The sequence below is a fragment of the Struthio camelus genome, chromosome W (genome assembly GCF_040807025.1).
Source record: "Struthio camelus isolate bStrCam1 chromosome W, bStrCam1.hap1, whole genome shotgun sequence".
Lineage (NCBI taxonomy): Eukaryota > Metazoa > Chordata > Aves > Struthioniformes > Struthionidae > Struthio > Struthio camelus.
In genome coordinates this window covers 55,377,357-55,402,581 of record NC_090981.1, presented here as the reverse complement: position 1 = coordinate 55,402,581, position 25,225 = coordinate 55,377,357, and the positions used below count along the sequence as shown (strand labels likewise).

Genomic DNA, 25,225 nt, shown 5'->3' with positions numbered 1-25,225 from the left:
AATGGCTGCCCTTTGGCTTTAGATGTATTGGTGGAACTAATATTTTAACTATAGAGGGGCTTAAAATGATGAAGTTTTATGGTGAAAATTCACTGGTCTCGCATTAACTGTGGACATGTGTGTATATGCCCACAGAATATAAAGAATTTGGGAACTCAAATCATTTCCTCCTCTCAGTTTACAGCCTTGCAGCCTTGTCTTCTCCAGTGACTGCTAGTCAAACCTTTTTTTCTTAGCGTAGTCAAAAGAACTATTGAAAAGATGAACTGGAAAATGTTGGAATAATACTTTTAAATAAAGTATAACATCAGTTAAGCACTAGTAAATGAATTTAAACAGCGTTAGGAAAAAATGATTACATATCACATCTTCTGATTCAGGCATTTTCTAAAGTACAGTTTTCTTTGGCCTCTCCTTATATGAGAACATGATTTTTCATACAGTACCATGACAATTGCTTATATCCAATGGTCATAACGGAGAAAAAGCATGTAGAAAAGTTTGCATTCCTTCAAAGAAACGTGAAAAAACTGCTAGAAAGGTCAAGTTAAAATTAATAGTATTAGCCCACACTCGTAAGTGCTATCCTGTTCGTGTGCTAGACCTTGTAAGTTATGAGATGGACTGATGATGACTTGTAATAGTAAAAAAAATGCAGATATTGCCAAATGTCCTAACAGATTAGGGTGTCCAGCACTTTTAGACAAGTGCTATCTATGTTACCAAGTAGCACAAGGCAATAGGAGTCAATTTTAGCAGTGAAATGCTTGATGCTGAGGACTGATGTTACTTCGGTCTGTGTTGCAGGCCTTGATCCCATGAAATGAATGCCGCTAGTGGTTAGTGTGCGTTAGGTGAACAGGAGTGGACCTCCTGGTTTCATTTAAAAGAAAACTAGCTCATCTGATTTGAGATTGTTTTGCAATGCAGACCAGAGTGCAGTGAGATAATTGCTTCAAAACTACAAGACTAGGAAACATGCACCTTTAATTAATTAGATGAGGCTCATCTGCTAAGTGAATATTGAATGAATAGCAGGGCCTAGTGATAGTGTTGTACGAAGCACTTTTTACAAGAAACACCAGCTTAAATGAAAGAGATAGTGGACCTTGAGAAAATCAGGTGATGATAAGGGGAAATTAAAACTGATTAGGTGCATCTACGTTTATTTTTAAATGCTATTGAGGTTTATTTTCAAATGTTTGCCACTTTTCTATGGAAAAAAGAATTCTTTTCATATGCAAGTTTACGATTTACAGAATAGTTGGGATAGAATTTAACTAAGTGCTACAGCACCCGACCTTGCTAACTTTATCCTGAAAAAACATCAGACACGCCAAAAGGAATGCAATCAGGTAACTTTTCAGACCAGATATGCAGAACATGTAAAGCACAGCAGCTCTATTGAAACCAACAAGGGTTTTGTTTATTATTATTACCTGGGTTATCTACCACCCAATGGCCTTGATCATGGTCCTAAGGGGACAGGCGATGTCCTGATAATGAGCAAAAATAAAGACAGTTCCTGTTTCAAAGAGATTACAGTATCACTTTCAAATACAAGGAAAAAATTAGATAAGTTGGGTGCAAGGAAAGGGACAACAAAGTAACAGTTAAACAAGAACTAAGTTATGCAAAATGACATAGTTAGGCTAAAAATGAGCATACTATAGTCACATGGTAAAATAATATAAGCATTGTGGGAAAAGATGTGGGAAAAGAGAGTGAACCAAATGATTTCAAGTTTTTCCCAATCACAGGGACAGAAGAAGAGAATTCATACAGGATGATGCCTGGAGGAGACAGTAATTGCTGGGCAACAGAGACTATGAATGTTGCTGTGGTGAAGACTAGAATCAGCTTTCCCATATGTTTGTAAACCACCTGGGCAGGAGAGGTACCAGTAATAAAAACCGTGTTCTGTAGAAATAAAGAAGGATAGATAGTGGCTGTTTTTACAGTAATAAGTAAAAAGTAAAAGAATGTGATGTGAGAATATTGTCCAATATTTGGAAAACGCAACGGAACTGAGTTGCCACATAATTCTCTAGAAAATGTTTTTTTCTTGTACTTCCACTAGATATATGCTGTACCATTGTGAAAAGTAAAATACAAAATAAGTTGTGTTTAGTTACTCAGTCATTTGTTTCAATTGATCACTCTAAAAACAAAAAATATGTACTAAATATCCAAAGAAATAAAATTAGACTGGTCTGCATTCCCTTTTATTTTAATCCTTCCTTGGGAAAGGTTGAACAGCAGAAATAAAAATCATATATTTGGAAAAAGTGGTTTTCAGTTCTGGAGATGACCCCAAAACTCATTGTCTTTCCCAGGATCATAAACATATGAAGACTGTGTTATGCAACATAAGAACAAAAATGTAATAGCTTAATGGAATAACGGCTGCTCATAAAAGTCATGCTAACTTCTTTAGAGCCTAGCTCTAATCCCTTTTAAGTCCATAGGAAATTCTTACTGACAGTATTGGATTTTAAGTCAGGCCCCTTATCATCTCTGAACGGTTCATCAAGCAAATGCATCAAATACACAAAGCAAAACTATACCCCAACCGTAATGCATATCGTAACTAAAACACAGAAGACACTGAAATGTGTTATTGTAACAGAACCCATACAACACGTACAATGAAAAGAAAGCAGACTAACCAGGGGGATCTACTTCCAAGGCTTACATGGGAAAGCCATAATCATCAACACTGGATTTAACACATACAACCCTTTGATTCCCTTGCACAAGTCCAGCCCTGCCAAGCTTATATCCCTTAAACCATCACAGCTGCAACACTACTCTTATAACATCTGAAATGTATCTCATGAATAATAAATACAATAATATGACAGAAATTATCAAAAGCAAATCAATTAATGAAAGATGAACTTCAATAGCAAACCTCCTACTGTTTTCAGCTGGAGAAGGACTTGCACCGTCTATGAATTGCTGTAGTCTGTGAAAGAAAAATTCAAAACATTAAGAGGGAATAAAATTTATTATTTCCTAATATGCATAGTGTTAATGGCCAAAGAGCGTCTTGACTGCAGGTCTATACTTTAAACTTAATTTTATATAGTTTGATATTCTAAATGTAGTACCACAGTCAGTGATTCAGACCAGCCTGAAGGCAGCCACTGCATTGGCCAGGGATCAGATTTACAAGTGATGCTCTGCAGCTGGTGCTTAATGCAGATTCATTAGAAATAAATGATATCAAGATAGGTATAATCTAAAGGGTTTTAAATCAAAAGACTAGATCAAATCAGTACTATCTGAGAAAGAATTCTGGCTTTATCTTCCTTATATTACTTTGGATCTATATAGGTTGCTCTGAGGAAATACATTCACATAGGTGCAAATCCCATTAGTTCCAGGATATAACAAATTATTACAAATCACTTTAGTCATCAATGTCTCATTAGAGAGATGGAATTTGATTATTTTCTTTTTTGCAAGCTTACATTCCATCTGGATGCAGGTCTTCCACTTTTAAAATCACAATACAAATCTTTCTTTGCTGCACTAATAAAGGACAATCATTCAGATGAAAACTAAATATTTACCTTGCTACTACTCTGCACCTTCTTCTCACTGCTGACTTTACTCTGTAAAGTAGATATAAAATCTAAGAATCATAAAGAATCGAAAGGAAACTCATTTAATCCATTTTCTTGCCCAAAGCAAAATCTAAACTATTCACAGTACCTGTCCTTAAACCTTCAGTGACACAGTGACAGAGACTCTACAGTCTGCCTGGGCCATCTATTCCAGTATTTAGTTAGCCAGCACCCTGGCTGCTGAAATGTTGGATTTCTCTTTAAGGCTTAATCGAAATGTCCCTTGCTGGAAAGTGAGCTGTTATTCTCTGTCCCATTCATCCACTGCCATTTCTTGTGCCATTTTCAGATATACTTTGCATATTTGAACAGTTATGAGAGCTTCCTAAAGCCTCTGTTCTTTTGCCTAAACAACCAAATTCACTCAAAGTTGTTAGACAGGTCATACTTCCTAGGAGGTTATTCTCACTGACCCTTTGTAGGCTTTCTTCAGTTGTCGACAACTTTCTTGAAATACAGCAATCAAAACTGAGCGAAATTCTCTAATTTAGGTTTTATCGGTTTCAAATACAGTGGAGTTATTAGTTCATATATCTTACTAAGGATAATCTTATTTAAGAGTCTAGATATTGTGCTTGATCTTTGGATAGCAGCATGTCACTTTTGATGCATATTCAGGATATCCTTCCCAACAGCATTTTATTTACTAATTCTTTTATTAATCTCTTCCTAGGAATCATGAATTCTATTATTTCAGGATTACACTCACCGGTATTGCTTTTCATCTTCAAATTCTCACGCAACTCTATACCTATGATATCAGTCTGTCAGATGCACCCCACCCTATTTTCTTTCTTACTGTCTGAATCAAAAATTTGGCTAAAATGTTCCAAGAACTTGTTCAGACCTTGCACCCTGCCATATGCTGTAATACTATAAAGGTTCAGCTGAGTCTGAAAAATAATCTCGTCTACCTAATATTCTTTGATTGATGGTCTGTATTTGACCACCCATGAAAGCACCTTTGTTATTTTTCCCTTTTATCATCCCTAAGAACTTAACCAGGTTTATCTCCTGATACATTCTGCCTCTCAGAGCAAGGATGCATGCCTTGATATATAGGGTAATATCTTAGTCCTCTTCTTCTTTCTGTCCTTCTTAATAAAGTTTACCATTCTATACTCTTATTTTAATCATGAGACTTATCCAATGAAGTGCGGCTGTTAGGCCAAACAGATAGATCATAGTCTTGATTAGGTAATAAGACTTTAGCTTCTGCTCTTTATTTTAATACTTTTTGCATAAGTATACCTTAGTAAGGGAAATTATTCAATGTGGCGGTTTGTAAATAAAATATAAACTCTGTCCCAGTCTGAGTTTACATTTTGAATTTAATTAATCTCTATACTTAGATATTATCTGCTACATTTGTTTTTGTTGCACAAACAGAGGCTTTATTGTTTAGGTCTCCAAACAGTGCAAAATGTTAGCATGTTTTTTAAACCTGGCAAACTCTAAGACAAGTCATCCATAGAAACGCTTTTATTAATATTAAGGGTCATAGAATTTTTTAGAAGGCAAATTTTAGATGCAAATTCTTTGAATAACTCTGTAATGCCAGATGTCAAGCTATGGAAATGCCATTGTTAGTCTACTACCAAACACATATCCCGCTGTGAAAATATATTTATATTACTATGGTGTTATTACCTTAGAAAAAAATACATTTGAGGCTGTTTTATAAACCTGTAATTCTGAAATATATCTGCATCAATTAACAGACCGTCTGGTACAATTTTGAAAGTATCCTTACGCTTGCATTTAATTTTCCTTAAGATCATTTCTAGCCTAACAAGAAAAAGTTTTAAGCCCACCGTTTCTTAACGAGAGTTCCTTTAATTACTGTTATAGTAAGATATAACTTACTAATATAAATTAGATATATCTTTTGTGGAACGTGCACTTTAATTTGGATTTTATTTAAAAAAATTGATGTGGTTATTTTTGTCTTGCTTAACGAATCATTTCCATACCTTTTCTGAGATAGACAATGTGATTTGATAACAATTGTACAGCGCATATGTTATGTTTGGAGCAATACATACTAAGACTCCCAAGGCAGCTCAGGAAAATGAAAAGATTGCAGAAGTATGAGCAAGAAATTTCATTGAACATCCACTTTCAATCCGTACGATTCCTTAGCAGGATATGCACTTAGCCAGTGAAATACAAATTAAACCAGTATTTTATCATTTTTAACAAGCTGTTTTGTTCATCAGACTAGAAGGGAATCACACTGTCCCTAGTAGGTACTAAAATGTAACAAAATAATTTTCAAAGAAGTATATTCCCTATATATTCCATATTCCATACTCCATATTCCATATATTCCATATATAATGGAGTCTGTAGAAATAAGATTTGTCTGGCACAGTATTCCTAACATCAATAAGTAACTCCTCCAAATTAAAAATAATAGCTAGCTAAACGCATTTACTTTTCTTTTGCTACAAAAAACTTTTAAATTCTCCAAAAGAAACACAAACGGCTTTTTTTCCTCTTTAATATCTTGATTCAGCCTTAAAGGCCCACAGATGTCAGATCTCCTCACAATGAAAGGCTCACAAACTAGTAATAGAAAACAAAATACTTTGCATTTTTAAACTTCCAAACAAAAACAGGCTACAGACAAAATAAGACATAAACTGAACTGCTCAGTTCTTCTACTTTTGTGTTCTCCTTCATTTGATCCATCTTCCCTTGCCTGTTTATCTAAACTGTAGACTATTCTGGGTGAGGAGGTTGTTTTCTCACTTTCGTGTCTGTTAGTAAAGATTGTTGGCGTTCCGTACTAACAAGTAACAGTTACAAACAACAATATGTACATGCTCTTCTGTACCAATTCACTAGATTTTTTTTAACGATCCAGGATGAGGATTAGAAGACAGATTCAATATTTCAGCCTAGAAAGCTGGAAATTAACTGAGATAGAAGAGATGAAGGAGTGTTCCAGGATACCAGGAGTGAAGGAAGAGAAGTTGATAACGCCAACAGCAGCAAGAAACGATGAAAGGACAGAGAGGAAGTTAACGTGAAAGGACTGGAAGGCAGGTAAAGGGGCTGAAAACTGGACACAAGTGAATCACTGTGGCACGAATGTGGCTCTCATTTAGGAAGCTGAATGTTTCTAACTAGAAATCTGATATTATATAGCTCCCAGATATTTGAAATTGCCCAATACAAAATGCTGCTGGGAGGAAAATTCCAAGCCTTACGTAAAGTAACGCTGTACAACAGGCAACAATGATCGGGTCTGAAACAAGGGATGCCCTTTCCTCAGCGGCCAGTTCAGCAGTATCGCAGAGAGGCTATGACGTAGTTATTTTGCAGACACCTTTAACTGCAGCCCAATCCATTTCTTCTTTTTTTAGTGGAAAAGACAATTTTCTTATGTCAACGCTGCCCCACAACAGTAGGAAATTGATGATTTGGCTCAAAATGGAAATACAGAAATATGTGCATATTTATCACTGAAGACCTTGTATTATCAATAAATTATCAAGAACTGCTATGAATTTTTTTCAAAAATTGGTACGTACTGAATCTGTTTATGAGAGAAATATGATAGGGCAATTGTTCATTCAGGCAAATAATCAGCTAGATGCAAAACAGAATACTCACAGTATTTTGTGACTTTAAAATCTTTAAAATTAGGACTTAAGTCACATTAAGGAAGAGTATAAGCTAGTTATTAGTGTTAAATGTCAGTATTTCCACCTGTTACGATACATAACTACAACTTTTAAACATTGTGTTGATGAACAACTTTGCTTACTGCAATTTGACAAAGGCATGTTTCCCAGTTCATTTCTTGAAAATTTTGTACAAAGCCATTATTTTCATTAGCTTAATTGAAATGATGTTACCTGCTTTGAGTTAAAACTCTAAATTATTTTTCTTTGCTCATCTTGTAAGTAAAACTGTCATAATTTCCATATCACAAGATAATCATCATCAGATAAAATTACTATTGTTAAAAATTTGCCCAGTACAGATGGAACCGCAGCTTAGAGAGTCTGATGTTTATGCCAGACAAATTGGTAGAAACAATGCTAAAATACATAAATAATAGACATATGGACAAATACGGCATGGGGTAAAGCGTGAGCGTGGCTTTTTAGAGGGAAATCAGGTATCACAAATCTTTTGGACCACTTTAAGTATACCTCAGCTCTTAATTTATCTATTACAAAAGGTATTCCCAGACCCTAACTCTCCCTCATTCCTATAGACTACTCCTGTACCCTTTCTTACATTAAACTGAACATATTTTCAAATGCTAGAGAACTCCTGGCACAAATCCAAATCTGGTAGTGGCTGACACACATAATTACACACATCTTTGCTACTTTGATTACTTTTGTAATGCTGTTGCTTTACCACTCTGTCAACTTTCCTGCTGTCATAATTCACCATGTTTCTTTCCTATATTAACTCTGCTTCAAATTTGGAAATTTGAAGTCTAAAATTGTGGTTCCAAAAATCATTTATTTCAGTATTGAGAATGTGGAATGTTAATTCTATGTGTATCTAAAATCTAGGGTATCCAGCTGCCTCTTGAAAAGTTTCCCTCTCTAACACTATGGAACATTTTAAAAATTAAGACAGCAATTTTGGATTAGAAACAGAAATGACTGTGGGAACCAAGTAAAGCAGTAGAAAAATGCGCTACAAATATATATGTTTCCAGAGTAAGAAGGTGGACGGGACCATTCTGCAGTAGCTGATGTCTGACCACTTGTACCAATCACGGTAAGAGGGGAAATGAAATAATCAGTAGAAATTCCAGCAGATATATGCCACAGACTTAAGGAAATGTCTGCAGGGTTTTTTTTTTCCCTTCCAGTAACGCAGCTCTACTGCTGTTTCTGATAGTAGGTACTGCACAGTGTAGGCAGGAGGTAGATGCCATCGCCATATCATCTGGTCCTGCTCAGGGCTATACCAATATAGAAAAATGCTTACATATTTCCCTGTGAAGATGTGCCTGTAAAGATGAGATAATAATTTAGCCTGTAAAGATGAGATAATAATTATCAATGTTGTGAAGAGGGCATTTTGACAAGCGTAAGAGACGAGGCAGTATGGAGTAAGAGATGAGGTAGTATGGGATGAAGGGCAACATCAAGGTACTTCTCAGTGAAGTCAAAAGGAAGGTCTAAGCTGGTAAGATGAATAGATAGGATATGTTGGTTATCTGAGGTCAATAACCGTACTCATAACAATATAATCCATACGGGCAAATCTCTTCTTTCCCAAAAAGTCTCACTTCCTGCCTATTTCTAATAACTACATCTTTTTACCAGGATGTTTTCAACAATTGCTAATATTTCAGAAAATAAAACTGGACGCTGACAGGGAAAACTGCAAAGCTCAACTTAAATTTTTCAGTATAGGCAGTGAATCTACTCCTTGATTAGTTATCCACTCTGAGCAATTGATTTAGCCTCCGTAAAAACTTAAATTTATTAATAACTAACCAACCTTTTAAAATCTGGTTTAGAGTAACGGATAAAAAGTGTTATTATGTACAGAAAAAATTAATTATAACAGCAAAAATTTTGTGCTAGTATACCTAATTCTGGAATGGTAAGACCCTCAGATTTTAAGATAATAGTATGCTGTAAAACTTACTGTGAAACATTTTCAGGGGTTTTAAACTTTTCTGCAGCCAAGACAATGAAAGCTAAGATGTTACAGAAGTTTATTCTTCTATCTAAACAAAAGTCTTTGAGATAACCTAGTTGTAAGTGGTTGCAATACTACAAAACCACTAACTTTGTGGCATATAATTAATTTTAGTTTTCCCTCCATTATTAATTTTTAAAGTTGTATAGCACATTGAATTCAGATTTATCTAGTGTTTAGTTATTAAAATATTCATTTTTTCATGTTTAAACCTCAAACTAGTTAATAGATTTAGCATGTAATTGTCACAAAAATTATTATAAATATTATATAACCACAAATATCACAGCATAAATATTAGCTGTTCATGAGACCTTATGAGACAGCCATGCAAATTAATGTCCCCATTGTTTGGTTGACTGGATTTAGACTTCTTTTTCAATCAGAGCAAGGCAAAGCAGGAATAATTCTTGTCTCCCTATTTCAGAGAGGCTGCACTACACAGTAGCACCTCAAAATGTTATTTCCAGTGACTTCTAAAATTTCTCACAGATTTATTTTTTCAGAAAATATTATGAATGATACCCTTGCCTCAGAGATAGCAATGGCAAAAGTGCTCCTTGACTATGATAAGTTCTGAATTTCAGCCAGCATTTAGAGATTTCTTCTCTATTTACATGATCTGTTTAGATGCATGACTGATCTTCTGGCCCCAAAAACAAGCTTTTCCAAATAACTTTATTATGCAATGCGCCTATATACCATATGCCATATTTTCATGGGGTAGTCTGCACCTCAGATAACCCACAGCCTTTTTAGAAGAATCAGACCTTGAGAATAAGCGCTAAGATAACATGCAGAAGATCAGAGAAAGAGGCAGGAGGATTACTGGGGAGTAGAAACTGTGGAGTAAATCTCCTGTATGCAGCCCACATTTATAAGACTGCTAAAGTGAAAGTGATTTTTGGCTGTTTATGTTAAAGAAACTGAAGTTTCACATGTGAAAATAAAGTGTGAGACTTCGAATTGTAACCAGCTACTTTCCATATGATCACACAGTTCTGTAACATCCACTTGCCTAATGTTTATACCCTGTACATTTTTTCTCACAAATGCCTTTCTTCTAAATATATCCAGAGCTGCAGTTTCTGCTGCTGCCTTGACATATCTAAATCCCTGCATGACGAGCAGTTCCAGATACTGCTCTCTCTAAAATAACTAAGGTCTTTGACATACTCATTCATACCGTATGTATTGATAGATATGCTGAACTAGGTCATTCTTTTTGAGTTAGACAAAAGATTACAATCGATGCATTTCAGAATGTCAATTTTCTAAAACATATCTTCATCCTACAGCACCCTAGTAAGTGTTGCACATTAGTATGCATTATCACCACAAATATTTAAATGTTAATCATTCAACTATCTCCTCTCTCTTGAGGAAGTTCATCCTTCTTTCTAATCTTATCAGAGACTGTGCTTCGTACAAAAGAGTACTGCTTGAAAAGCACTTTTAACCGCCCAGTTATGTCTAAGAGACCATACAACAGTGAGAACGTATTGCCTTTTGCCAGCCCGTAGGGGATTAACCTGTTGTCCTTCAAATAGGGAACCTGGAGCTTTTCCTATGCCTCCATCTAGCGGGGAGGAAACAGGAAGTGCTCAAGGACTGTGAAACGGGCAGGTACCCAGCAGGCAGAGTGATTTTGTTCTATTGATTCTGCACTTAGGAAGAGCACCTAGGAATACAGCCAGTTCCGGTTACTTACCACAGACGTGCATATAATGAATGTGAACTTCATTAGTATAGAAGGTGGTTCTTGAATGAATGCCCTAATTGACAGATTTCAAATTACCTGCTTTATCTGAATTCTAAAGAACAATTAACTCTCTGATGTAAGACTGAACATTGATCAGAAATGTTCAAAAAGCCCCAGCCCAACAGAGCTCTGGATACATCACCTTTCTTAGCCTTTTACCACTTCAGAAAGAAATAATCAGAATATTTTGAATGCCATAAATTCCATGCTTACAGGTTAAAAATTAGACACTGCTGCCTAGCTGATACTGAGAGTAAATGTTCACTATAAATACGTTTCTTATAAATTAACAAGCCACAAAACTGGCATGATTATTTTAGGGAAATAAAACAACTGGACACAATTTTCTCAATCCCTGAAATAAGGACAAGAAGAAGAGAATTTGGAAAAACATGGTTTTGGGCAAAAACTCAAAGAATACAGGAAGATTGCTAACACATCTTTCCCTTTTTCCATCTTAGACCAGTAATCCTATCCTATCCTTAGACCAGTATCCTATCAAAGTTGCAAGGGAGAAATGGGTTCTAAGACAAAATTCATATCGAGTAGGGTAAGATTGAAAAGATTTATTGGTATTTGCAGAGCAAAGAACTTTAAAGGGACATGGTAATTACTCAAAAAAAAAAAAAAAGTACTATGCCTCGGGTATTTTAGTTGTATTTGCTTCCAAACTAGAGTTAAATTATTAAAGGGTGTTATTTCTCTTTTCATGTGTCATTACAGACTCAAGGATTTTTTGTGACTTGGCTATATGTTTCCATACTTAAATACATTTTTTTAAAAAATATAGTCCTAATATTGAATTTCTTGACATGGGAACTGGATAGATGTTGACAGGTGCCATGAGAAACATTCAGTTTAAGGCAGTGTAAAAAAACATTGGTATGGACAGCCTTAAACATCAAAGAGAAGGCCAAGGTGCCTTCTACAAGGAAAGGCTTATGGCTGTTCTGAAAGCAAGACGACGGAAGCCAGAGGAGAAACAAAGGTTTTACATTATCTCCTTTTACTTTTTCTGAAGGAAGAAAAACAAATAGAGGATTTTAAGCAAAAACACCCCCAAAAACCATAGACATCTGTGGGGCTGCAGTGCAAGAGAAAAGAGGACCTCTCTGGAGATTAACTGAAGAAGAGATCGAGAAGTCAGAGAATCAACCACAACTTCACAAGTTCACACTGCTTCTTCATATGAAAAGGAAAGCTCTGTGTTTGACTGAAGAAGGAAACAACAAAATTCACAGAGTGAATACAGTACCCTTGCTTACCCTCCTTTTTTAAGTTGCACAAGTTCTCTAAGCAAAAGCAGCAGACATTTCTCATATGCATTGTATTAAACAAAATCTTGCAATGTATTGTTGTTATTTTGCACAATGATTTCCTTCTCTTTTTACTCTAAGGGTTGTGGTTGCAGTTGTAAACCATGTGTTCTTTCTAGATTAGAAAACTAGGGCTAATGTTGAAATATAAACCAAATGTGCGAAACATTTTTCAGACAAGAAGTCATACAGCTGTAATAAATTTAAATATTCTAATGCCTAGTTTGCTATAGGAAATGTGATATCAGTATTTATGAATTGTTGGACACTAGTACAAGTAACTCACCTTACTTGGCCTTAAGCGGTCTAAGAACTGCAATTCCTACATGCATTCATACAGTAACCTTTAAGGCCTGTGGAAGAAACTTGCCGTGCAATAATCCAGCAGACATGAACTTCTACCAGAACTCTTTCCACACGTTCCCTACTACTAAATGTAAACAACTTGGAGTAAAATAACAATTTTCTCCTGCATTTACCTTAAGCGATATGTCTCTCTCTCTTCCTAAAAAATGTGAACTGCACAGTTCAGTATGGTTCAGAACAGTATGGTGTGGGAATCAGAGAATAAAAGATAACAAAAAAAGAAACCACACTTTTGGAACCCTGTTCCAGCAAAGATGTCAGAAAAGGAAAATACTGAAAGAAAAGTGTTTAATTGCAGCCAGTGAGGTCAGGAAAAACTCCAGAGAGGGACAGTGTTTTGAATCCAGGAGGAGAGGCAATTTCATGAAGGAAAAAGTGGTTTCTAGCATTCAATACAGCCATGAGACCGAAGAGGCAGAGAACAGAGAAGTCAATAGGTTTTTCTTAGGTGTATTATTTAGGATAATTTGAGGTTTTTGAGGGATTAAAGTTGAGGGGAAGTAGGAATAGAGAAATGGAGGAATAGCTGAAGAACCAGAAATTTGATCTAAATGACCCCTCACTGTACATTATTTTAAAGTGTAAGCATGTTTACTACAAATTCGTTTGTAATTTTGGAAGGTGATTTAACCCACTGAAGATACGGCTTTTCCCCACTGGAAGAGCAAGTCCTCTCCTTGACCGACAGCAAAGTCCGCTTACAGCAAAAGAGAAGACTGCTGACTTGCGAACGGCAAGTAGATGATGTGCAAGGTCTACACTTAAAATAAACAAACAAACAAACCATGCAATATTTAACCACTGCCACAGATCTCTACCACGCTTTAAAATAACTGAAGGGGCTGAAAGACATGGTAAGAGCTCTGAAAGATTTTATAGGAGGAAAACGCATCGGATGGCTTTACCTGACGGCCTTCCAACCCCCCCGTTCAACTTGAGAGTCAACGGCCGTTTGCCCCATTTCACGTGCCCATATGCGAGGGCTCTTATAAGGGAGACCTGTCTGTGGTGTTCAAGCATGACAGGACCTAACCAGTAATAACCATAACCATAACCAGTAATAGCCTCCATACCAGTAATAACCTCCTACAGCAGGTTGGAGGTTGGCAGAAAAGGGGTTAAAAGTTGAGCGTTGGCGCTGAGGAACACAGCGGAATGTTCCATTATCGGGGGGGGGGGAGGGAGGGAACACCTTGTGCACGTTATTAATGCTTTGCTATAAAATTCGTAACAACATTTCAAAAGGAGAGAGCGAAATAGTCACTATGAAGCACGAGGAGGAGAACAGTGAATTCAAAGTGGTGAAGCTGAGGTAAAAATCCGGCGGGCGCCTCTTCCCTTGCTCCTGCGTGGGCCGGTCCCACTCGGCAGATGGGTCAGTGTCGCAGCCGGCTGGGCGGAAGGAGGCGCGGCGTGGACCGGCGACCAGCCTGCGTGGGGCCGGCTGGGTGCTTTGAGGGCTTCTCCATCCACTTCGATTTCTACGCCCACTATCACCCACGTTTCCCTCCTCACTGGCACGGAAGCTCCTTGTAACAGTCAGGCTTCCTTTACCCGAATGGGACTGGGAGGGGAGAAGAAAGGAGGGGCGTGGAGGCCATGGCAGGAGATGAGGTTTAGGTGACAAAAGGGCTGGTAGCGGCCACCTCAGGGGACAGCCCAAGGTGCCATTTCAGTCAAGAGTTCTTGCTTTCCTTAGGGCAAATAATAATTTAAGCTGAGGTACACAGTGAAAAGCATCCAGCTGCTCACTGACAGAGTTAGTTGGGGTAATCAGAGGCCTCCTGAGTATGTAAATGCAAACAACATGACTAGACACCAGGAGAAGCGTTTGAGAGCGGGAGGGTTGAGTGACTTTGACCCATCACCTGCAAATCTCAAGAACATGTTGAGGCACCTAAACGCTTCTCCAGACATCTGCTTACTCTAATATTAGTTTTGGAGTGTTTTAGAAATATTTATTGTATTCTTTAGGATCAGTTTGAAGTTTCAGGGTATACAAATATTGAAATGCTGCTTTTTGCTACTAAGTGCTTACACTGTGGAGTTTTTGATGTAGAGGCCATAATAAAAATTTCAAGAAAATGAGGAACTGGGTCCTTTGATCTGCACATAGAAAGAAAGGCAGCTGAGGCCACTTAAAATGTTCATGGAAGTAGCTGGCAAAGAGTAGCTATTTTATTAGTGATAAACATGACAGAGCTTGTTATCATACTAAAAATACTTCTGTAGAATCATAGGCATGTGTGATGCTTCCCAAGCAACTAGAAAATGCCAAACCCACTTCCTTTGAGAAATTCTGAAATCTTAAACTAAAACCACACAGAATAAACAAATTTGGAGAGTAAAATGAGGTGGATAGGAAGGGAATCATCTTTGGGAAGGCCAGTTTGTTTACCTCATATTTTATTCTACGGGGTAGTTAGAACACCTCTTGCTTGCCCATTTTCTTCTGTACCTGCTGACTAGTATAAGCAGTAATACTGTGATTAACACTGAACATATAGAAAGGCCACATACTAAAAAGAAATAAGAGATTGAACTACATTCCAACCTTAAAAATGGTCCCTCTGGGGCACACCACAACAGCACAAGGAAGTTTCCATTAATCATTGTTCCTACTCTTACTTGTTTTTGTGGCTAAATAAGGACTTCAGTCTACTAAGCTAGCAATCCAGAACCTTTCTTGAGCTCTACATTAACACATAACCAAAAATAGCATTTAATTAAGAAAAAGGCTGAAGTGTGTTTTTGCAATCAAAGGGAAGTGTGCATGCTAGGGGAAAACTATTAGATTAATAGTACCATAACTTTTTGCTTGGCACATTTGCAAGAACTGTGTTTGCTTACACAGTTGCAAGAACTTGTCCTTAAAAAAATTACAGTTTTTTTGCAGATGAAAACATACTGCTAACCCAAGAATTAGCTATTATTCTATAGCTAGCTAGATAAGTAGTTATAGCACTATAGCCAGTTTATTACAGGTCTGTAACTTCCCTGAAATTACATGAGAAATTTTCTATTTCAGGCATAAGGGCATCATCCATAAAGAAGTCTGATATTAGACATCTCTGAATTGCTTTTAAAGGAGGACAAAGCTGGTAGAGGCCTGGTAAGAAAAACCTTTATGTAAATATACATCTTTGTTTTTATGGAGCTGTAAAGGGAAGATTATTAAAGGTAGTGTGAAAAGGAAAAACAGATTCAAGTAACTGCTAAGGATAATCAGTTTGATGTAACTTGAATGTTCAACAGTTTTATACTAACTTTACGGTACTATGTAACACGGAGCATTCACAATAACGAAGCAAAGTCTTAAAGACTGGAGGTAAAATATGGATACGAACCACCTCATATACAATGTGTTATAATTTTGAGTTAATCGTCAACAATATAGGAATATTGAGCATTTTTATTTTTCCAGTTTCTAGCTGATATTAATGAGAAAGTTTTAGGAAATAAGGGAACCAAAAGAATATCATGTGGCTAACCATAAAATAAACCCTGATGGTTCTGATTCAAAAATTAAATGGACTGCAAAAGCTGCATTTACCTTTATTGATTTGAACTGTAAATCAAAACCCCAAAGCTATTAATATTTGTTGAGATGACAAATTGTTCATTAAACTGTATTCTTAATGAAGACTCGAATAACGTTAACATTAAAATATGTAGCCTGTACATCTCTACTTAAAGGGCGCCTAGGCTGGATAGCCACCTTCAGCATTTCTGAAGATTATGTAGAAACATGCAAGTTTTCATAGTATAAGTAGTATGCTAAGTTCCTCACAGACAATCATAAACACAGCACAACATTTACATTTTAAATAAATAAATGAAACATTTGCACTTTACAGTCTAAATATAGTTTCTGAATCTAGTTGCAGAAAAAATGGAAAAATCGTTGTGTCTTCATATTTTCAAGTGTGCTTCAGTCTGTACACAATTTTTCAGAAACAATTAGTATTTTAATGTAAGTACTTTTAATGCTATGACTATGCTTTAAATATAAATTTTATAACATTGATTTTAAAGTTAATCTCTTTACCAACAGATTATCCCTTATTTAACTGACACTCTTATCTAAACGTTACTCAAACACAAATACCTTTTCTGTATAACTTCCATCAGGGCAAAAGAGAATTAAATTGACATACCCACCAAAGCAAATTTTACATTCATGTCCCATTTAAAGACATAATAAATTCTTCTAATAAATGCCTCTGTGGGCATTGGACTTGTCTGGAAACAAGATTATCAGAAAAAACAAAACCAATAAGATCATTGGTTATAGAGAAATTCTCTTTTAGGTCAATGGATTCTTCACAAGAAACAGATAGAGACGTGGATTTTGAAGTATTTTTGCCAGTGAGAAGATTCAAAATGCATAAAAAAGAAAGCAAATAAGAGCTTTTATATGCTGCCTCTATCTTTTGGAGCAGGTGAGAAGGAAACACTCCAAAACATTTGGGAAAACAGAATCTAATGGCAGAGAAAAGAGAAACATTGCCCAAGGAAAAGACAGGAAAAACAAGCACTTTGGCCAGAAGAGAGCAGTCGTTAACGTAGCCTGGAGTGAAGCACAAGATTGTCAGACTTTACTCTGGAAAAGAAGGGAAACAGCAATGGAACTGCAGAAGGTATAAAAGCAGTAGAGTAACTTGAGGAAAACGTCTACTAAATGACAGTATAAGTAGCATTCTATGGCGTGTATCTCTCTCTGGAGGGAGTTGTCTCTCTGAGATGTGAAGATTGTCAGGAAAATTCAAATTTTGAATACCACAAGGTTATTATGATTTATGGATCTATTTAGAAGGTAACTGTCTCTAAAATTGGGAATGCATTATTATATGCTTGGACATGAATAGCTAGTGGATTGTCTCTAATAGAAAAAATTTATGACGGCATCAGATACTTTGATGCGCTCTATTTACCAAGATTGTGCCTATGTTCTTTTCCTCTGAAAGCAAGAGAAGATTTCACTGATAAAAGTCTGTAAGTCCTTTTCAGCTGACAGTCATCCTGAGTTTCTCGTACTCCATCTTTCTTAGAGCTATACTCCAGTGTTTGCTCAAGCCCGTGTATGTTCTCTGCATCTATTTCTATGGCATTTTACATCTTTTTTTCCCCACACATGCCTATCTTCAAAATAATATCCAATGAAACATGTGCCACCCACATGTGCCTTTGTTTTGTGTGGAGACAAGTACCCCCATGTTCTGGCGGAGGATGCTCTTGTTCCAGAAAGTTTAACCGCTACTTACAGTTATCTTAAAGAGCTCTGGCTATGACTATCAGCAGTATTATGTTTTACCTAACAATAGTACTATGGATAACAGACCACTGTAATGTATTGAACTCTGCTTGGAAAACATAAAAGCAAAAGCACAGATACACTCTCTTCAGAACAGTCGCTCTGTCTGCTTTCAGATGAGTACAATACTTACACTGGATTACAATCTTTATTGGAAATACAGTACAGATAATAGCCAAGTTTACAAAATGTTCAGCAGTAGCTCAAAACTATAAATGATTAACATAAATTAACAATGCTGTGCACACTAGCTCTCTAATATATTATAGTTCAGACTTGTAAACAACTTTTACTCACCTGTAAAGAAAATTGTTACATTCTTATCCTGTTGTTTCTTCAACTATGTACCTCTTACGCGAAGATTTTCTTCTCTTCAAAGATGAATTATGCTTAGGGAGCCTGAGGGAAATAATGTAGCTATTTTAAAACTATTGGAGCATAGATACAGAAATTTGCACATTGAAAACTAGAATTTAAATACATTTTGATACAGAAAAGGCCATTTTTTGTAAGTAGATGATTTTGACTTGATTTTTAAGCCTTTACTGCCACTCAGTTGTACTACTGAGGCAGAGACATTTAGCTGTACTTCAGTACGCTAAAAGTCCAGGTAAGCTTCTCCAGCTCAACAGTTCAGTCTTCTGGGCAATTTACTGTTCCTATCAAAAGGAAAAAAGTGGGGGGGGGGGCTTAAAAGCTTTGTGCTTCAGAATGCATGACATTGAAAGTCTGTGAGAAATTAAATCTGTGACAAGTTAATACTGCTTTCTGGCTCTCTAATGGAGCACTCACACATCTTCAGAGGTGCTGAGAGAGCAGATGGACTGACATTGTCCCTGCGGTCCTACTGGGAAGCAAATCAATTTTTTTTTTTAATTTATAAGAATATTCCTCTGAATTGAGAGAATATCCAGCGGTGTTTTATTTATGCTTGTACCTTTTTCATTTCAGGTTAAAAATAATAAATTTTATTTTAAAAGTTATTGTCAATACATATTAGTGTTGAACAGCCATAATTGAAAGGAGTGCAAAAGTTACTAGTTTTAATTTCATTTTTTTCTACAATGTATTTTCTGTTCCTCTTCTCAGTGTAACACCTTTTCATAAGGGCCGCAGGATGTCTAAGAGAAAAAGGGACATGTATGGCAAGGCTATTTTAGCCACCGTATAGGACTCTTAAATGTCTTCATATGGACTAATACCTAATTTCATAGCCAAATTCCAATAAACTTTCTTCTGTCAGGTTTCTGACTAGAATACTAGGTGATGGATTGCTTGAATGAAGAATTAATTGAAAAAATGAATGCGACTTATCTTAAGGTAGGGTACCATAGTTCCCGCTTATTTAACTTCAGTTTAGCTCATCACATCAAGGAGACTGCATTAGGTATGTCTATAAAATAGAATGTTAATTAAACCACCACAAAACATTCACAGACATTGGAAATTGTTTAAAATTTGTCTGTGAAAGTGTTAGAACGGACCTTGGCACGGGCTAGTACTCTCCCAAACAATTCCTGGGCACAGTTTAGAAGTTAGCGTGAATCAGGAACAATTCCCAATGGGCAGTAAGATGCACGTGACCATACTGTTTTGAAGAATAAAGGGGTTTAATAATACAGGCCTGAAACATTCAGTGGTGACCAGCCGCAGTGCCAGAGAAGAGTCCCAGGCATGTTTAACCTATTGGTTTATATGTAGCCACTGAAACTCTGTTGGCTGAGATGGTTAACGCTTCAGTATCTGAAGAATGGAAAAGTTCTGCTTTCTTTCAGAGAAGCAGTTTTTAAAGGCCTAAGCCCAAGAAGCTCTTTTAGCGTACATGATTAAGATAATCATCTCCCTGTCTTGAATCTTCTTTTTACTGGCAAGTTTATTAAAAAGGGAGTGGCAAGGCATTTTAAGCATGATATGATGTTCTCGGATTTCTTTAATCCCTACAACTGTGGCTTTCAGCTTGCACTGAATACAAGTCTTTTTGGCCAATTTTTAACTTCTGTCCTTTGCCAGAAGATGAATGTCCACATTGACTTGCTGGGCCATGAAGCTATATTGATTCACCTTTACGCTTTAAGGGGTAAAAAAAAAACCCAAAAAACAAAAAACCCCCACCCAGAATAATGTTTTTATCCCTATGTCTGAGAACGATCCATAGTGGCTCTCACAGCTCTCATTTGAAATTGCACAGGATTTGTTATGTAACTGACATGCAGTTCTATATCTCTATTAGAAAACATGACAGTAACTTGCTTTCCCAGTGCCTATCCAAGACAGGAGTTTTGGAAGGATAAAGTCATAGAACACTCAAATTAAAAAAAACAAAAACAAAAGCAAAACAAAAAAAAGGAAGATAATTTGCAGGAACTCCTAGCAGAAATGGTACCTGCTTCCTTTCCAAAGTTGTTCAACTATGTTGAAGCATATCTACAGAAAAGAGCCTAAGGAGCCACTTCTGCTGAATTTCAGAGTTCTTTCAATGACAATGTATGATGATTGATCATTTCTTTTTCCTACAAAAAACAACTGTTGTTAGGTCTATTCATATGGCCCTACTATAATGTTACTGGAACAGGCGACCTATGAAACCCACTCAGATTTACCATTTGGTAAATAAACTTGATGTCTATTCCGTCTGGTCACGTTAACTAAGAATCCTTTGCAGTTGGCAGAGTAATCCATCACTGACCTCTTTTTCTGATACATACTGTGTATTAAGACTATTTTTATTTTTTGATATATATGTATATACAAATATATCTAAATAAATAATAGTCTAAATTACATGTTTCATGATCCATGTTTTAACTTCATCCAAAATCCCTAGAGCTTTGAGTGATCAAGAGATGACTGTATTATTCAAGTGAAAAAATACTAAAGCTTTGTCCTCCTATCATAAAAAGCCAGTTCTCACACAGCAGAAATAAGTATACATTTTTAAAGAAATCTGCCACAGAATTTATACCATATCTTTACAGGAAAAAGAGCACATGCTTAACATGGTAGAGCTAGTGCAAGTTTTTAACTTAGAAAAAAATTAAAAGATGGAATAGTATTATTTCATGTCTTCTAAGATTCTTGTTGGTAAATTATGCTGAACAGTTAGAATACGAAAAAAAGAAAAGAAAAATATTACCTTTATTTGGCTTACCAGAAAAAAAAAAAGTTGTGGTCACCATCAAGTTGTAAACTTGCAGCAAGTAGCTATACAAATATTTTATTCCACAACCCGCAAGCTTCCTTGGCTTTTTATTTTACCCGTACCACTGAAGGCATCATCTGACATTAAGATTATTTACTTCTCACGATGAGTATTCCCCAGTGAATTAATTATGTGGTGCTATTATTTGCTCCTGTGAACTAAAGTCAATGCAAAGAACATATTATATTTGTATTCTTGTCATACAGCATTCATCACTACATTCTTCCTGCTCTCTGTTGTAATCCAGCCTTAATACCAAATTCCCAATAATTTGAATAATTAAATTTAGGATGCTAGCTAATTATTATAGTAGTACATTACATTCATACAAAGAGCTCCCAACATTTTGGGGGAAAGTTTCTTTTAATTATAAAAAAATAAACATATTGTTAATGCTTTTTTGATGTTACTGACATCTCATTTATTTAAAAATTCTGTCCACAAATATGCATTACCTATAAATTAGTAACAGGTAAGCATAAAAATATTTGTGCATACCATTAACAAATTAGAATGACAGGAATCTGTATGTTATACTAGCCCTTAAAGAAACAAAAATGGAAAAGTACAAGACATTCTTCATTCAGTCTCTCAAAACTGACAACCAGCAACCCCTATGAAAACATTGGTACCAGATGCACTTTTTACTCCAAGATTAACTTCCATAATTTATGAAGCTGAGTAACTACATCTAACTGTCACAGAAGTTCACATCAGAATGAAGAGGGCAGAGCTCTCTTCACGAATTTCAGCAGTGTATGCACACATACCCTCTATTTTATAAATAGAAATCTTTTTATCTCGGTACATAGTTGTAAACAGCAAGATGTTGTACATGTTTGCACAACTTAAAATATTTTTGGTGAAATATGCTTGAGAAATATATATTAGAGTCACATAAAAATATTGAATTATTGGTTCTCTGCAGAACAAGAAGGGAGTCGCAGAATAACAGCGTGCAAGTAGTTCAGATTTATGGCAGCTCAGTCATTTGTTTAGGGCAAAAGAGACATTCTGGGGTCTCTTCCCTTGACTTGAAAGGGGGCAGGATTAAGCTTTAAAAAATTTACCCTTAAACTTGCAGTTCATTTGCAGGACTATATAGGTGTGAATTTATCAGAGGAATTCAGGGAGCTCTGCCCTCCTCTGCACTGCCAGCAGCTTTGTTTAGTGCAGTGTACACTCCTTAACGTGCCACAGTCATGGCTGTATGACTGCATAGCTCCTCCCATACAGATTAGGACTACCTCCACCCCATGACTAAGGCCTGGAACAGAAATAAGGTTTAAAGTATCTTTTGATATGTTTTCCTGTAATGTTTTGAAAGATTTGTTTTTATTCCTTTCTCGTACATAATCAGAAGAACCCGTGCATACTAAAATGTTTTTAGGAACATATGTGAGCCTTCTTTCTGCAATGAGTTCTTGTGAGTGGACCTCTGAAGACAAAAAGATTACAGGGCTCTGAAAAAGAGACTTGTCTGAATGTAATTGACAAATTTTAACTTTCCTTTGTAAAAGAGACTATATTAATATAATGGAATAAACAATATATAAGTATTTAATTTCACTCAAGGAAACAGTGTAATTCCTGATTCGCTCGTATGTGTTACAACAACTGCTTCTGAAACAACCAATAACTCAAATTAGTTCATTGTTTTCTTGTGCAGGTGATAACGTAACAGTTCTCAGACAAAACAGCCATTTCTACAGATTACGATAGTCAAATAGGATTTAAAAAGCATCAGAAAGGGCCAGTCACGTTCTTAATGGAAAATTCTGACTAAAATTGAATAGTTAAATAGGTGTTGTGTCTTACCAGGACGTTTGTACTATCTATCCATATTCGATATGGAAGAGATCTGGCACTTGGAAAAGAAAGTTGTTGTATTTACACGTTAACAACATTCAATCACCAATATTGAAAAAATTATTATATAAGTTACTGCAGTCACATAAAGACCCCATCAACATGAATTATTAATAATAAGCTAGAAATAGCTTGAAGTAATGCCCCAAATTGTCATTTTGCAATCACATTCTCCTTTAAATTCACAGGTGTGTATGTCCACATACATACGTGTGTGCAAACTCTACATATGCAGTAAACTTAAGTTCATTACAAGATAAATATTCTCCTCATAAAATGATAAATGTTCTTCTTGTAGTCTTAGGGAGTTGCAGTGTATTAAGTTAAGCACAAAGACTTATGAATGTGCTTCAATTAAGACACCAATTATTTCCCTTTATTACAATTTGAAATTATCCATTTATAAATGCATGAACAATTGTAGGATTGGGACCTTTTATACTAACTTGCATCAAAAGTAGGTAATACATTTCTTTCAGAGCAGTTTACTCTGTCTCCATTAAACTTACATGAGCATTTACCCAATGGATATTAGTATTTCCAGTACTGAATTACCGTATTCTCCAATAGCCATCTTCGTTTCTGTACTTTCAAACAAAAACCCACTTGTAAAATGAACTTTGATTCATCCAACATTATGAATTTAATAGGTTTTTTTTTAAGCCTGAGAGAGGCATTTTAAGTCTGTGTTAAAGACACACAGCTATATTCTGGAGATCGTAAGACTTGGAAAGATTCAAGTGCTTTAGTGTAAGACGTTGTCCCTTTGTGCAAATTATATCCATCCAGAGCTGAAAGGGTGTGTTTATATCTTACAGAATATTTACAGCTAGCTGTGCCCAACTGTGTGGTCAAATCTTGAAGTCCACAGATAAGCAAGGCTTCCACCAAAATCAAAGGATTTTTGTCCAAGTAGCGAGGAGCAAAACGACAGAAATGAGTATGAAAAGACACGGTGAATTCATTAGATACGAATGTTTCTTCACTATTATCCTGTGCTACGATTATTCGCAATTTGACCCATACAGAGGGGAAAAATGAAAAAACCTTCTCAGAGTAGGACAGTCCCCTTCTCCAAACACTGCTACACAGACCACGATTAAAATATTTCCAGTAAACCTGGTGGTTGGGGGGATCCTCAGCCTCCAGCGAAACCCTTCACCTGGACACCAGCGTCCTCCCCGTGCTCGTCCCCCAAGGCGGCTTCCAGTCGCCCCTGCAGCCCGGTCGGTACGTCCACGTCCACGTCCACGTCCACGTCCACCTGGCAACCACCGGCCCCAGCAAGGCTTTCAGCAGCGGCTCTTCCCGTTCCTGCCCCACGGCCTCTTAAAACACACAGAGACGGACATTAGCGACCAGAAAATGAACTCCGGCAAGCGTCCCAGGTCTGCCACATCTCGCCCGCTGGGGCGGGGGGGGCTGCCTCCTCCGTGGGTTCATTTTAGGGCTCCTCTTTAAGCCTGCCTGCTGCGAGGTGGCGTTTCGCAGTCGTTTGCAGTCCTCCTCCCCACCGTCGTTAGGCGGAGGGGTGGGGTGGGGTGGGCAACCCAACAACGCCAGGCGGTTGTTTTTTGTTTGGCTGGGTTTTGGTTTGTTTGTTTGTTTGTTTGTTTTTTCTCCTTTCAACGGTCACGTCTTCACAAATCGCAAGCTGCCTTCGTCTCCGCGCAGGCCTGAGTGCAAGCTCCGGTCTCGTCAGGAGGGGAAAAGAAAAGAAAAGAGAAACTCAGGAGGCGGCCGCAGGGGTGGGGAAAGGGAGAGGGAGCCGCGCGGCGGAGCGTCAGCGGCGCCCGCCGCCGCCAGCCCAGGCCGGCCGAGGCGAGGCGAGGCGGAGGGAGCCGCTCCGGCGGCGGCGGCGGCGGCGCTGGGCGGGGAGCGGCGCGGCGGCGGCGGCGGCAGCGGAAGCGGCGCTGGTTTGAGCGAGCGAGCGAGCGAGCGAGCGAGGAGGAGGCAGCAGCGGAGGGAAGGGGGAGGCTGTTGGTGTTTGGCGCCGGTGGAGGGAGTCATTCCTGCAGCTGCACTTCCGGTCGGCATTTTGTTCTGAGAGGGAGCGAGAGAGACACACACACAGGATCC

At 37.2% G+C, this 25,225-nt stretch overlaps 1 long non-coding RNA gene across 1 annotated transcript; it reads left to right on the top strand.

Annotated features, from left to right (window-relative positions):
* The first annotated feature begins 14,126 nt into the window (after positions 1–14,126).
* On the top strand, positions 14,127–24,905 carry LOC138064041 (uncharacterized). The gene is made up of 3 exons (XR_011137251.1): positions 14,127–14,302; positions 15,793–15,876; positions 17,207–24,905. It is a non-coding gene; the product is annotated as an uncharacterized lncRNA (long non-coding RNA).
* Positions 24,906–25,225: the final 320 nt, after the last annotated feature.